Genomic DNA, 16,407 nt, shown 5'->3' with positions numbered 1-16,407 from the left:
AGAAGAGAGTGTCTTTAAAGAGTCCCAAGGGTGTTAAGGTGTCCTATAGAGGGTTTGTGGTAAAGCCTAAGTGTAGGTTTATAGCGGTTATGACTTTAAAGTCATGTTTAAGGAAGAAGTGTCCCTAAATCCTTTGTCATGTGAGAGATCACCGAGTAGAGCCGCCGACAACTTCTGAGATTTCCGTGGTGAAAGAATTTGAAGATGTATTTCCTGAGGAAATACCGAGTTTGCCTCCCAAGAGGGATGTCGATTTCAGCGTGGAGCTTAAGCCGGGAACGGGTCCTATATCCAAAGCACCTTATCGTATGGCACCTAAAGAGTTGGCTGAGTTGAAGAAGCAGATACATGAGTTGTTAGACAAGGGTTATATCAGGCCTAGCGTGTCACCGTGGGGAGCTCCAGTTCTTTTTGTAAAGAAGAAAGATGGGAGTATGAGACTGTGCATTGATTACGAGAGAGCTCAATCGGGTTCTGATGAAGAATAAGTATCCGTTGCCAAGGATTGGCGATTTGTTCGATCAGCTAAGTGGAGCTGGTGTGTTCTCTAAGATTGATCTGAGGTCGGGGTATCATCAACTGAGGATAGCGGATTAGGACATTCCTAAAACAGCGTTCCGATCTCGTTATGGGCACTACGAGTATGTAGTGATGCCTTTTGGGTTGACCAATGCGCCAGCAGCTTTTATGGATTTGATGAACCGGATCTTCACACCGTTTTTGGATAGGTTTGTGGTTGTTTTCATCGACGATATCCTAGTTTATTCCAAGACCAAGGAAGAGCACGAAGAGCATTTGAGGATAGTCTTGCAGACTTTGAGAGAAAATCAGCTCTATGCCAAGTTATCCAAGTGTGAGTTCTGGTTAGAGGAAGTGGCTTTTCTAGGCCATGTCATATCCAAGAAGGGGGTATCTGTGGATCCTAGTAAGATTGAGGCCGTTACCAAGTGGGAATCGCCGAAGAATGTTGCTGAGATCCGGAGTTTCTTAGGCCTTGCCGGCTACTACCGGAGATTTGTGAAGGATTTCTCTACCATAGCACGGCCTATGACATCCTTGATGAGGAAAGAAGTCAGATTTGTTTGGGATGAGAGTTGTGAAACGGCGTTTCAGACCTTAAAAGAACGCTTGACCACAGCTCCTATCCTAGCCTTGCCAGAGGGTTGTGAGAACTTTGAGGTCTATACCGACGCTTCAAAGAACGGTTTGGGTTGTGTCTTGATGCAGGGAGGGAAAGTGATAGCTTATGCTTCGAGGCGATTGAAGCAATATGAGGAGAACTACCCTACTCATGATTTGGAGTCAGGGTGCGATTGTGTTCGCTCTTAAGATTTGGAGACACTACCTTTATGGCGCAACTTTTAAGGTGTTCTCTGATCATAAGAGTCTAAAGTATATCTACACTCAGAAGGAGCTTAACATGCGACAGAGGCGGTGGATGGAGCTGATTGGAGATTATGATATGGAAATCATCTATCACGAAGGTAAAGCTAATGTGGTCGCAGATGCTTTGAGTAGGAAGAGCGTTCATTTGCTATGTACATCTATGTCCTTGCTGAAGTTGAGAGATGAGATGTCTAGATTGGGGATCTTTATGATTCGGGAAGGGAGTACCATCGGGGATTTGACGATCGAGCCAGAGTTGTATGAAAACATCAAAAGTAAGCAAGAGCTTGATCCTAAGATCCAGGAGTGGAAGTCAAAGGTAGAGAGTGGAGCAGCTTCCAGGTTCTCTATACATCCAGATGGGAGTGTTCGTTTTGATGGGAGATGGTGTGTTCCTGACGATGCAGAATTGAGGAGAATGATCTTGTCTGAGGCTCATTGCACTCCTTATTCAGTTCACCCGGGTGGTGATAAAATTTACAGAGACCTTAAGAAGACTTTTTGGTGGCCGAACATGAAGAGAGACGTAGCTGAGTTTGTGGCTAGATGTTTGACCTGTCAAAGGGTCAAAGGTGAACAAAGGAGACCTCAAGGTAAGATTCAGTCTCTGACAGTGCCTGAGTGGAAGTGGGAGTCGATCTCCATGGACTTTATTGTGGGGTTACCTAGGTCACAGCAAGGTAACAACATGATTTGGGTGATTGTGGATCGGCTAACCAAATCAGCCCATTTCGTCCCCATGAAGGATACTTGGTCTAAGATGCAGCTTGCATTGGGTTACCGAAAGCATGTGGTTCGGTTACATGGTATTCCGAAAGATATTGTTTCCGATCGTGATGCGAGGTTCATATCAAAGTTTTGGCGAGAACTGCAAGAGTTGATGGGTACAACATTGAAGATGAGTACACTTTTCATCCCAAGAACCGATGGTCGAGACGAACGGACCATCAAGACCTTAGAAGACATGCTAAGGGCATGTGTTATGGACTTTGGAGGCGATTGGGAAGACAGACTTGATTTGATCGAGTTTTCATACAATAATAGTTATCATACAAGCATTGGGATGGCACCTTTTGAAGCTTTGTATGGCCGGAAATGCCGAAGTCCGGTTTGTTGGGATGATAGTTCCGAGACAAAGGGTCTTAGGGCCACAATTGGTTCAAGATATGGTTGAGCAAATCCAGTTGATTCGCCAAAAGATGAGAGCAGCTCAAGATCGTCAGAAGAGCTACGCCGACTTACACCGCAGGGACATTGAGTTCGCGGTAGGTGACAAGGTGCTTTTGAAAGTGTCCCCTATGCGGGGTGTTATGAGGTTTGGGAAGAAGGGTAAGTTAAGCCAAAAGTTTATAGGTCCTTATGAAATTCTGGACCGTGTTGGCGAGGTAGCCTACAGGTTAGCTTTACCACCAGCTTTGGATAGAGTGCACAATGTTTTTCATGTGTCTCAACTCCGGAAATATGTGAGTGATCAGTCGCACGTCCTTGAGATGGAGAACATCGAACTTGATGAATCTTTGTCCTATGCTGAGATTCCTAAGGAGATTCTTGATCGCAAGGTTCGTAAGACCCGGAATGGTGAGACGGTCTTACTCAAGGTCCTTTGGTCTAATCATAATGTCGAGGAAGCCACATGGGAACCCGAGGAAGCTATGCGAGACCGCTTTCCTAACCTTTTTGATCAGGTATGTTTGGTTACGGGGACGTAACCGTTGTCTTTTTAGGAGGGTAGGAGATGGTCGCGATAGTGTTTTGTGTTTTCTTTGCTTTGTTTGATTCGTGTCGGGAGATGCGTTTTGGGTAACTTGTTGTGATGCTTGTGTAGTTTCTTGGAGTTGTCTCATGTGATTGTTAGAGTCTTGTGTCGTGGGTTGTGCTTGTGTGTAGTAGAGTGTGAACTTCGGGACGAACTTCTTTTTAGGGGGAAAGATTGTAACACTACGGATCTTCTTTGGAGCCTACTCGACCGAGTAGAGCCTACTCGGCCGAGTAGTGCTCTTAGTGTGTGTTATTTCGGTTCTGCCGAGGAATACTCGGCCGAGTATAGTGAATACTCGACCGAGTATTGGACACTCGGCCGAGTGTTGTTGCACTCGACCGAGTGTCCGGTTTGGCGAAGTTATATTTCGACGGTTTGATTAAGGAGTGATTAGGGTATTTTATATTTCCGCGTCAGTTTCTAATATCACTTTTCACAGCGTTATCATTTCTACGTTACCTCAATCATACCCAAATCATTCCCTAATCATTCCTTTGAGCATTTCGTGGCATCTTTGTGTGGATAATTGCGGTGATTCTTGCGTATAAGTTCTTGTTGCACTGTTGGTAAGTACATCTTTGTAATTATTGCATCGTTTCGGGTTGCTATACATTTATATGGAAGGGGATGTTGGGAATTGTACAAAGTGTAATTGTGTTGTATGATCATTGTATAGGATAAGACTTCGTAGAGGAGCCTTTTTGATTGTCCGTGTTGCTTACAGCTGTGATTGCTAAGGTAGGGTTTCCCTACTCAGTTTACTGTGCTTTACATGACATGTTGTTGTAATTATCGTTGTCTATTGATCATCGTAATATGGAGATTGTTGTGACAGTGTTGGTGTGAGGGGATTGAGATGACAGTAATGTCATGTGATTGTGATTATGGTGGAGTCACTTGCGGGAGTGGCTTCACACCCTAGTTCGCCCTCCGTGGAACCCGCCACGGGAGGGGATGTGCACATTAAGGGACAGGGATCGTTGTCGCTCGTGAGGAGCTGGACTAGGTGGGATCGGCTGCGGTCACCCACTGGCGGCGAGGATTACCTGTTGCGATGGGTAATCTGGCAGGGCTACACACTTTAGTGTGTAGTCGGTTACTATGTGAGACAGGGTGATTGGGAGTTGATGATGATCAGACGAGTATTGCATTTGTTTGTCTTGTTTGTTGCATAATACTGACCCCATTGTTGTTTGTGGAATCTGCGGTGATCCATTCGGGGATGGTGAGCAGGCTTGACAGGTTTTGCTAGTGAGAGCTTGGGGATTATCTTGGGAGATTTGCCACCATGAGTCATAGCATCACCGTCGGAGTCTTAGCGAGTTTCTTTTATTATTAAGACTTCGAAGTTGTATTTCATTAGACGGTATTTGGTTTTGGATGTTGTAAACTTTGTTATTTACATTACTTTAATAAATGTGCTCAGTTCAGACGCTTTTGATATGTACTAACCTCGGGCAACCGAGATGGTAACGCATTCTCATGGTAGGGTGGTCCTGGTAAGGCACCTTGGTATGAGGGGGTGTTACAAATTGCGTCGACTCAACTAGCAGGATACAGTTAAAGCAGCGATTAACAACATAGACTACAACTACAACGACAGATCTAATAACCTAATTAGCAACTAACATTGGTCTATTGAATCACCTAATCCTAGCTGAGGTATTTAGCTAGACATAGATAAATAAGGAGCAAGACAGAAGAGGGAAAGAACAAATAACGTTAAATAAATTAAGAAGAAAAGGGAGAAAAAGAAGTTACAGTAGAAAAGGATCCGGAAAATAGGAGAGAAAAAATAGTATTCAACAGTAACAAGAAGAAAACGTAACGTGTGATGTCTGTGGGAGAGTTACAATTGACGTCTCCCCTTCCTATTTATAAGAAAAATAGGATTTTATTCAATCTAATGACGGATTTAAGCTAAAAGCCCAAGCCCGTAAGAGAAACCACTCGATCGAGTGATTTAAAACCACTCGATCGAGTAAACTAAAGCTTAAACCACTCGATCGAGTATAAAATCTACTTGATCGAGTAAGTCAAAAAAAGCAACTACTCGATCGAGTAGAAAAAAGACTCGATCGAGTAAAATTGTACTCGATCGAGTACTTTCCAGCAACAATTTCCTACTTTGCGCACTGAACTTCAAACGGCTTCCATTTCTTCGTTACTTGGCCAAACAGGGCGATTCTGGTGGCGTTGGAAAGCTAAGAGGGCAAGCTTTCATTTCCAGTTGGAATCTCCTGAATATCTGTTGTAGAACTCGAGATATGGCTCTCCAAATTAGTCAATAGCAATTTGAAGTTCTTCCCTTGCTCGCCTAGCTATCTTTCTTCTTTGCGCATCTCAAAATAGCTACATTCCCGCTCCAAATTCACTCTTCCTCCAAATGCATGCTAAACGGACGGTAAAAGGCTTGATTTCACTACTTTCTGGTGCATTCCTGCAATTAAGACAAAATAAACTAAAGTAGCATATTCGGGGCATTTCGTAGCAATAAACTACGATATTAGCATAGAAATACGTGCATAAATAGGCCAAAAAGACTATATAAAATGCACGTATCAGTAATAATAATACTTGTAAACATTTTAAACAAGTTTTAAGCATTTATATAGTGACCTCTACCCAACTATTATAAATGATCCCGAGATCCAAATTCATATTAACTCGGGTACGGTGAGCCGATTCATCCCTTATCAATATAACTCGGTGGATTAACTCTTTAATCGATTCTACTTCTAGAACTCTCGGTCGATAAAATTACTCTAATATTTATCTTTAGCCCGGAACACATGCGACTATGGTCACGAATACTTCCGTTGAGCTTAATCCAAATTTCGATGTAATAACAATTTACTACCCACTTACCCAACGTAACAAGTTTAGTACCCCGGTGAGCTGAGCCTACTTCTTTATGAAATTGGGACTCATGGTTCTACTATTTGATAAGGCTAATTCTCAATTATTATTTAGTGAGAGGTCTTGTCAATATATTATCTATCTCGTTTTAAGTGAACTAAAGCGGTGAACTACGATAATTATAATTGACAAGGTCGATGACTCGATAAATAGATATGCATGTGTAGTTATGGCGATTTGGCTATGCATGCAAACATATAAAATAAATGCAAAGCAAAAACAATAAAATCCTAGTATGGTCTTCCTAAAATAGTAAATCTAATAAACTATTTACAAATTCGGAAACCAAACTCCTTTGGTCCCTTGAACTTCATATGGCACATTGGCACGCACTCCAAGGCAATACCGTCTTTGTTGGACCGCCTTCTTGAATGGCACCGTTTTCAAGGAACTCCAGAATAAATAAATTACATAGCTTTTATACTTTATACAATATAAAAATAAAAACAAAACTAAATAAAATAAAAGTGATACGAGATCACATTTATTACAACCGAATCGATATCCTCATTCATTTCGGGAAATACCAATTAAAAACTAAGGCCATACTAAGTACAAATTACATAATTCAAAAATTATATAAAATAAAATATGACAATCATACTAAAAATGCAGCATTAATATATGTATGAAACATGCCATGTGATGTGCCAAATCGCCCTATTTAAGCTAATATCGTATATTCGTTCCGGTTTGTGGATTAGTGTGACATATAACCTTATAAAATCACACAATATTACATAAATCAAATCTATGTCCAAGTTAATTATCCAACCATATTAGGACTCAAAATTTAGTCTTCACTAAATATTTGACAATAATTAAACTTGATATTATATAATTGCTCTTTAATCACTATTATTCATAATAATAAGGAAATAATTCCCAAAAAGACATAAAAATTCGAAAAATTTGAAATCATAATTTTGTATATACTGGAAAATTCCAAACATTCCAAAATTTTAATAAAATTCGCCCTTTAGTTAATATTAATTTATTTCACAAATAAATCGCATAAAAATTTAATTTTAACCTTTTAATTCCAAATTAAATAAAAAATTATACAATAAATCAAAATTAAAATTTTGAATATTCTTAACAAGGTCCTAGAACCTGTAAATGACAAATTTTAAGCCCAAAAGTCGAATTTTTCTATTAGTGACTATTAAAGTTGCTATTTATCAATTTATAACCCATAAAAATTAATAACCATTCAAATTTAAAAGAAATTTGACATACAACTTTAGATCTGATGTTCATATCACATATACAACTTTGAGAAAAAATTTCATGCCATAAAATTTATTTTAGCTATTTTTGCTAAAATAGTCACTATTTATTTGATTTTTACATCTAAAAATCATAAATCATGCAAAATGAAACCATTTGATCTCAAAATTTACATACAGTGTGTAAATATTGCATGTGACAATATACTAAATTTTTATGGGCAGGAACAAAGTCTGACCATTTTTAACATAAATACCTCTATTTAATCGATTTTATCATGTAAAAATCATAAATCATGCTATATAAAACCATTTTATATGAAATTTTACATACAATGTGTAAAATATATATGAGAAGTCGTGTAAAAGTTTTATGGTCAGGATCATAGTCTAACTAATTTTAGCATTTTAATTGTCATTTTATAGAATAAAATGTAAATAAATACTAATAAACATTTTAAAGAGCAATTAAATTACCATAAACATCAAAATGACATAAAATCAATTTAAGACCAGAATGTTTAACATGCAAAATTTTTGTGACATTTATCTTCATAAATTACAAATTTTAAGTTTTATATGTTAACATATTAACTCGGAAAAACAATAACTGATTATGCATGCAACAACTCTTGCTCTGATACCAATTGTAAGATTCATTAATCTTTTATTAGACCCGTCTAATAACTAAGTGTTTATTAGTTTAGTCATAAACTAAAAGGAACTTATACATGCATAAAAATATAAATAAAAGAGAATAAATTTAGTCATTCTTACAAGGAGGGCCGAGATTAGTTTATACTAAGTTGGTCTCCTACCAAGTTAGTCTTCTTAAGAATAATCCAAATGCCCGAAAACCCTAGATCTATTAGCAAGATCTACTCCTCAAGGATTTGTACCAAGGAGACACTCTTAATACAAATATTAATTTTGTTACTAGAAATTAATATTTGTGTCCTTAAATATTACTAATATTATTAGTATACTACTTCTAGTATTGAGAGAATAATATTAGAGATAATGTGAGATTTTATTATTTTGTTCAACAACAAAACTAGAGAGATAAGTTCTTCTTCATGTAAGAAGCTTATATAAAAATGAATAATAATTTTAGAAGAGAAAAACTCTTCTAATTGATTAGGTTGGCCGGGTGGGTAGGAAGGGAAGAGTGCCCAATAACTTTGCTAGTTACTCTTTTAAAGAGTTTAGGCATGCAAACCTATCATTAGTAGGTTATGATTATGTTTCCATTTAATTAAATAATCAAAACACAACTAACCCCTAAACCCTCTATTAACTCGGCACATCCATATAAAATGGGTCCATTTTAAGTTTGTCAACATGTCAATTTGTGTAATGTGACACATTGGACATGTTACTAGACATGTTAATTAAATAATGCATTTTTAACAAATTAAAAATCATTATATTAACAAAATAAATCACATACAAAAATTAACTAGTAATTCAAAATTACAATTACTTAAAATGGGTCATAGAATTATAAATCACAACTACTTGTATTTATAATAAACAATTCATTCTTTATTTTAATTGTTTCATAAACAATAAATAAACCTTAAGTAATAAAACAATTTAATTACTTAGTACAAATCTTATTTAATCAAATTACAATAAAATACGTATTATCACTCACAAAATCATTTGTTCAATTTTAAGGAATTAATTAACTTGTATATTCATACAATTAATTAATTAATTAATCAATTAAGAATGTTTCCCTAAAGGTATGACCTTAAGGATCAACTGATCACCACCGTCATACGACAGTAATGTCAAACTCTAGTCAGCCAATCATTACCGATTAATGTGGATCAGTTGACAATAAAATGTTACAATCCCTTATGTATTCTTAATATGAGATTTAAACATGTGATCGCATTATTGTCGAGGACACATACTCCAACAATCGTCACCCTATAACTAGGCCATAAACTGGAGATCCGTCTTATCTTACCCTAGAACATTCTCTGATATGCATTTCATGAGTTCATGTTCCACCATTTTACGACCCGCTAAACACGTTGTCAGAATCGACACGATATTTCTTTGCAAATCCTTGCATTTTTTTGCCAACTGCACATCCCACTGCGTATTTTCCCGAAGAATAAAGTACACAATGCACTCAGTATTTCGCTAATACCATATAAACATGCTCATTAAACCGTCCTTACACATTACAAACATACCTGTCATCCATCTCAGAACCCCCAAGTTTATCCATCATGTTATCAAAAATCATATACAACTCATCAAGAACCTTCATCTCATTCTCCAAGCTTTCTTGCAACTGAAGAAATGACAAGCAGACAATAAATGATACATTTAAGAATAAATAACAATCTTAAGAATACGCTACCAATGTTATACACAAGTTGCCGCTAGTTAAGTCATTGAGTGGCCGGTGACACTCGAGATATGGGTTTTAAACCCATTAGCATCAAACTGCCTATTATATTTAGCAAAAAAACCAGCATCTTGGTGACTCTTCAAGAGCTTCTGATACCCACCATGTCCCTTGACAGATTCAAGCACCTTCACTGTACTGTTAACACTGTAATTCATCGAGGTTAACAAAAAATTCCTCCGGGCAGCATGCTTCTGACTAAACGACAACGATGACATTTCTGAGGAGGGTCCGAAGGGAGTGTGTCCCACACTCCAAGTATAGTCAACCAGAGTGCTATTATAGCCTGGGCTCCACATAATATGAGTAGGCGAAACTCCATACATACTCTGCAAAATGAAGCCAATAAAAGGCCTCTCAAGCTCCCCGGTCAAGGTAAAAACATGTTTCCCGTTGCAACTATAATCGCTCACAGTTTGAGTATTCGTCGTCCTAATCGCAATCACCATATCCTTAAATGCGACAGACTGATGAAACCGATCATGCATCAATAACATATTATAATCCAAATCAAAGACATAGATGGGCAAAATCCTACCAAAATCATCCTCCTCATCAATACCACCCAACCTTTTAAACTCGTCAGCCGAATCCAACAATATCTGATGCAATTTCTTAGAGTCCACATACTCACTCACAATCAAAGTATAATTACCAAACAAAAACCTAAATAAAACCATCTGTCAAGGGACATGGTGGGTATAAATGTAAGGTTAATTTAGAAATGTGATTCTGACTTAGATGACGTCTTTTAGGAGTTTTTATTATAGTAATACCATGTGTATCAGGCCTGGTATTTTATATATCCACCAGTCCACCATGATCCATCAAGCCCACCACCACACCACAATCCAAATTATTGGAATGACCATACAAGTGTGTGTACGCAGTACCCAGTTTTGGTGGGTTATTCATGTATCTCATTCCATCAAAGAAGCCTTGACAATGTAAGCGGTACTGAAACTACCGCGGAGTTTGCCATCAGACTGAGGTCCTCCAAAATTCAAAAGCCACCAATTTCACACAACCCCTCAAACAATATGACTTGTCTATTCACCCAAAGTCATAGTTAGCGGTAGCTGCAAGATTATATGATGGTATCGAGTCGGGTTTATTTCAACCAATTACTCAAATGGGTTCTGGCGCATTGATGAAATACAAATTAACTAGTTTAGGACCCGTGCAAAGTTGCACGGACATGTATTGATAATGTGTCTAAATAAGTATTAAATTTTAAAGTTAGAACAATATATTAGTTAGTTTAAATATACACCGTCTTATATAAGGTGATTTATATAACGAAGAAAATACACAAATACTATTATAAAACTGGTTGTTCAAGAGCATTGTATAACCATAACCAATCTAACTGAGTTTATGTATATTCTTTTCGAGCTTTTATAATTTTTGATTTATATTTTAATTTTTTAATGTAAAAAGATAAAATCTAATTGAGCTTGTATATATTATTTTTGAGCTTCATGATAATTTTTTTAAATTCAGTATTTTTCTAATGAAATTTGGATTCTTTCAAATAAAGCTTGTGACCTGTAGGCCTAAACTCAAGTAAATACATTATAAAGTTCGGGTTCTATTATATAACTAGTACAATTGATTGTATAGTCAACTTACTGTAGGAAATATATACAAATAAATGCAATTAATCCATATTTCTCGATTATTTATTTAGCTATTTCATTTATGATGTCTCATTCATTTGTTACCATTTCATGTTTAGTAAATGCTTCTAATGGATAATTCGATTTTCCACATCATTACTACGCACTTGTGATCCATTAATAACCACAACAAATAGCCGTCTATTCTTTCCTTGTATTTACAGTAAAGATAAATAAATGAGTGGAACACAGAGAGTACAAAAAATTCTATAGCATTTAATTGTCTTTAAGCAAATATATTTTTTTAATCACTATAATATTTTACATATTTAAATGATCATAATTTTTTTTTTCAAATTAGCATCACAATTAATCGTGAAGCCATGCTTAGAGCATGTACAGTAGAGATGATGATCCCGCCTCTTAGCACTTTCTCTCTTCTAAAAGGACATCCTCTTTATTGTAAAACTTATGTTTAATGTCTTCTTAGTAAGAGGAAGATGTTACTTCCTCTAATTTTAGAGGAAAATGAACCTTGGCCCTAGTGCCCATCAACCAACCATTTAATGTTATTTCCACCATAATTCTTTTAATTTTTTTTCTTTTGTTAGAAGGTGAAACGAAATGCAAATAAATGCTGGGTAGAGGATGGATAAGAGGATCCTCACAATTGTGGTCAAAAATATATAAAAAGAGGATACAGATAGTGGAAATAGTGGTGACTGGTGAGTCATAGAGAAAATGATGTGTTAAAAAATGAGAAGGTGAAAGAAAAAATGAGAGAATCATATCCTCTGTATTGTTCATGCTCTTAAATCCCTTTCACATATCATGTTTTCACCTGTCACTCATATCTTAGGTCTAGCCATCCATAACACCATGTTTAATTTATACTTATGTCATTATATGTTAATAATTTCACATATAATTAAATTGTACTCTAGCCATAATAAAAAAAATGAAATTGTGGAGAAAATAAATACCATGAGTTACAAATTAAGTCAAAATAATCAGATACAACATATTCACCTATAAGTTCATACACAAGTTCTCGTTGAAGATGGATACTTTCGTCACAAGTTGAAGACAAGTCAAATGCCGTCATTTTAACGACAAATGTAACTATTTTAATGACAAACTGTTATAGCTTAGAAAATTGTTCTGGTAATTTTTTCTCTAAAAATGGTTACATTTTCGTCTTAAATGGACCACATTTTACACCGTTTTCAGCTTGTAATGTAACCCGTCTTCAGCCAGACTTATTAAAGTCTAGAACTTTAGTAGTCAATATTAACTATTAAGACCATTATTTCTTTTCTATAGGACTTTTCATGCGACTTCTGAAGGGATCACCAAAATAATTTACAGTAATCGCATCTCTTCGAAGATTCTTTATCCGCCCCTATAAGAGTCGTTCGGTATACAACAACATTAATCACCAGTTATTTTGGTCCTACATTTCTTCATCTATGAAAGATGATGTTTGGTCCGCTCAATTAGCCCAGTTAATCATTCCAACTCCCACGACATTGCTACTGAACTTTTCCGCAACTTGAAAGACATGGGAACCTGAAAAAATAGAAAAATTTAGGAGAAGCAACTACTATTAAAATTAACAAAATGATGGTGTTCTAAATTTCATGCCTGCAAGTTGAAGGATATACATAACTACTATATAAATATTGGGGGAAATCGAAGAGAGGTTGGCCAAATTACCTCAAATTCTCAAATTGTATCAACAACAGAGTCAGAGACGAATATTGAATAATTGGAGGGTATGAAAAAAAAAAAACACAATACAAACGAATGATTAGATGAACTCATGCCAAATAATCATATACTCCCATAAAAGATCGATGCGAGTTAATCAATCAACCATTATGATATATATATATATATATATATATATATATATATATATATATATATATATATATATATATATATATATATATATATATATATATATATATATATATATATATAGAGGCAAGATCCGGTGAGTCCACCTAAATATTTGAGTCCCGTGAGTGCACTTATGTATCACACGCTATATACAAGAATATCACGAACTTACACTAATATAGGAACTGTTAGATCAACGAAGACTTGTCGCAGCCTCGCCTGTGGGTTATAAGATGAGAGAAAGACAGGACGGTTGAAGAGGGACCCATCGTATGTTTCATCTTACCCCCCTGTCATCTTTCGTGTTCATACAAGTACACCCAAATATACAACTCAAATTTGATCTTCTTTTTTCTCCTTGTATTTGATTCTGCAAATTTGATCATAATTAGACTTAAATGCTCACTAATTGCAAGACAAGAATCTCCATCAAGGTCTGATGATGTATACATCTCAGAAAAGCAGACTATAGATGCTCAACGGACATCAAGAAGCCAATGCCGAATGCAACGACAAAGTGGCAATGAAAATGGATCAATTTTTACCAGTTTTCATGGAAGAATCATTTTTATTCATTGAATGAATCATCTATTAAAGTTGGTAAACCTTCACTGTCACAAGTGTGCTTCTCTGTATTAATATCGGTATCTTGATTCCGGAAACGGATAAGACAGACTTACAGTCCTAAAGTTTCGACCTCAGTAGATTAACCTGTCGGATCTGTGAATTAAATACGGAGTACTTAATAAGAACGTAAACAGATGTAACTCAAGTAAGTACCTAGTATTAACGGGATTGCTAATGGGGACAATAATCCTCTGGGCCATTGAAGTTGGTCAGTAATGATAGACTTCACTGTATCCTGGAAAATGCCAAAATGAAAACTAAGTCTTTACCTCCATAAATTTGAAGCACGAAGGCAACGTTTAAAAACATAGAACTGGACTCTTTCCTAATAACTATTATCCTTGAGCTTTCCTAATAACTATTTACCACTAAAGTCAAACGGGGTCAAAGGCGAAATTAAGTTTAGTGATGGGATATTGTATAGTTTAACTCGTGATATTGTTTAGTACAACCAGTGATATTATTTATTATAAGGTGTGATATTGTTTTGTATATTCGTATAAGACTATAAGTTGTGATACTATTTTACTGGACTCACATACTCGGATACAATATCATAGGTTCGAAACATACCCATCTACATGCCAAAATTGCACATCTGCACAAATTCCATGTCATTGTCCACATACTTGGTCCATAGCTCTTTGTACTGATTCATCGCAATGTCTAGCCATGGTTTCATGCTCCCACTGAAATGAATGGCTGCTGCGTTTCTTATCTCAACCATGCTCACACTTGGATTGTAACCCAGCCCAAGTACATGCCATGATTTGTCCAACGACTTCGTCTTTGAATAGAATGTAACAAGGCCAGCAGGAAGAGCTCACGACTGCCACAGGGCATGATCTTCGTTCTTGTATCACAACAGAAGAGAAAATGTTAGACATTGAATTCACTTAATATCGTAGCTAAGTACCAAAATAAGGCCATAACAATATATTTGACGTGAAACTTTATTAATTACAGAGTTGGAGTTAACATACGACGAAAGCATGGCCAACAATCCTTCATCTCATTCCACATTTGCTAGTAAGTTTCTATCCGTTAATATTAAATTTTGTGTTAATCATTTCAATTGAAGTCAAAGTGATGAGTCAAAGATGATGGAAGTTTTAATTTGTTGTTAATTTGGCAGATATAGGCATGTACAAGAACAAATTGCAAGAGTATACGCAAAAGCAGTGTCAGCCATTCCCGGCTTATTGAACAACTAATGAGGGGTTTCAACATGCACCCAAGTTCAGGACGGCAGTCTATGTGGATGGAGTGGAGTATACATCTAAGTCTACCTTTCGACGCCTTAGAGAAGCTGAGCAAGATGCAGCCAAACTTGCTTATGAATGCATCTTAAGCAAGAGAGAGGCTGAACAATTTGCTGCACGTAAATTAGGTTCAGTGGTGTGATATTGTATAGTATAACTCGTGATATTGTTTAGTACAACCAGTGATATTATTTATCGTAAATTGTGATATTGTTTTGTATAACTTGTGATACTCCTTTACTGAACTCACAAAACTCATATACAATATCACAGGTTATACTAAACAATATCACAGTTTAAATCTTTTTTTTTTTTTTTAAAAAAAAAAGTTTTTTTTTTTTTTTTTTTTTTTTTTTTTTGTAAAAAACAACGTGATATTTTTGTGTACAACGTGTGATATATAAGTGGACTCACTGGACTCAAAAAGATAGGGTGGACTCATGTGATCCTAATTCTATATATATATAGGCAGGATCCGGTGAGAACGACTACTCGGTGAGAACGGTGAGAACGACTTATAACCATTAGATTAAAGATAATCCAACGGCTGGTACAACAAACCCATCAATCTTATATCATACCCTCCCTCTTCCACGCATCAATTAACACCATTGTTCTACTATCGGAAATCCGACGAAACCCTCGCCGGATGTTGTAGTTCTTTCATCGGCAAAATACCATGGTCAATCGGCCCACAACGACGTCAAACTACCTTGCACCACTAGTAGACCGATGGTCGCAACATAGGGTGATCGAGTTTGGCGATTGAGTTGAATTAGGAAAAGAGCCTGCGTAAAATGGATGCCGTAATCCTAGATTTATGAAGGCGACATCATAATCATCGTCGTCGTCACCGTCAGTGGTCTGAGAAGCCATAACCTGAACAAGACGGTGAGTGGCGGTATTGGTGGCAAAGTTCAAAATACTTGATGTTGGAAATTCCGGCGACGGGTGGTTCGGTGGAGGAAGTGCGGGCATTGTGGATATCCCAAACATAAACAACAAAGCCAGGTTCTATAACCTTAGAAACCAATGCAACTCACACTTGACACACAAAAACCACCAATCAAATATACTCACTTTATCAAGGATCTAGGTATAAGAACCATCAAGTATGTCTCATTACACTACCTAAGTCTTTCCAACATCAAATCCTCTCAAAACCAGGTTTAAGGGTCAAACACAAACAAACTCCACAGAAGTCAAATTTTCCAACCAAGGTCAACATTCCTCAAAAGAAAGAGTACCATCAAAAGGCATTAAGGGAGGATAA

Source organism: Silene latifolia, chromosome 11 (assembly GCF_048544455.1).
Source record: "Silene latifolia isolate original U9 population chromosome 11, ASM4854445v1, whole genome shotgun sequence".
NCBI classification, from domain to species: domain Eukaryota; kingdom Viridiplantae; phylum Streptophyta; class Magnoliopsida; order Caryophyllales; family Caryophyllaceae; genus Silene; species Silene latifolia.
This window is presented reverse-complemented; position numbering follows the sequence as displayed.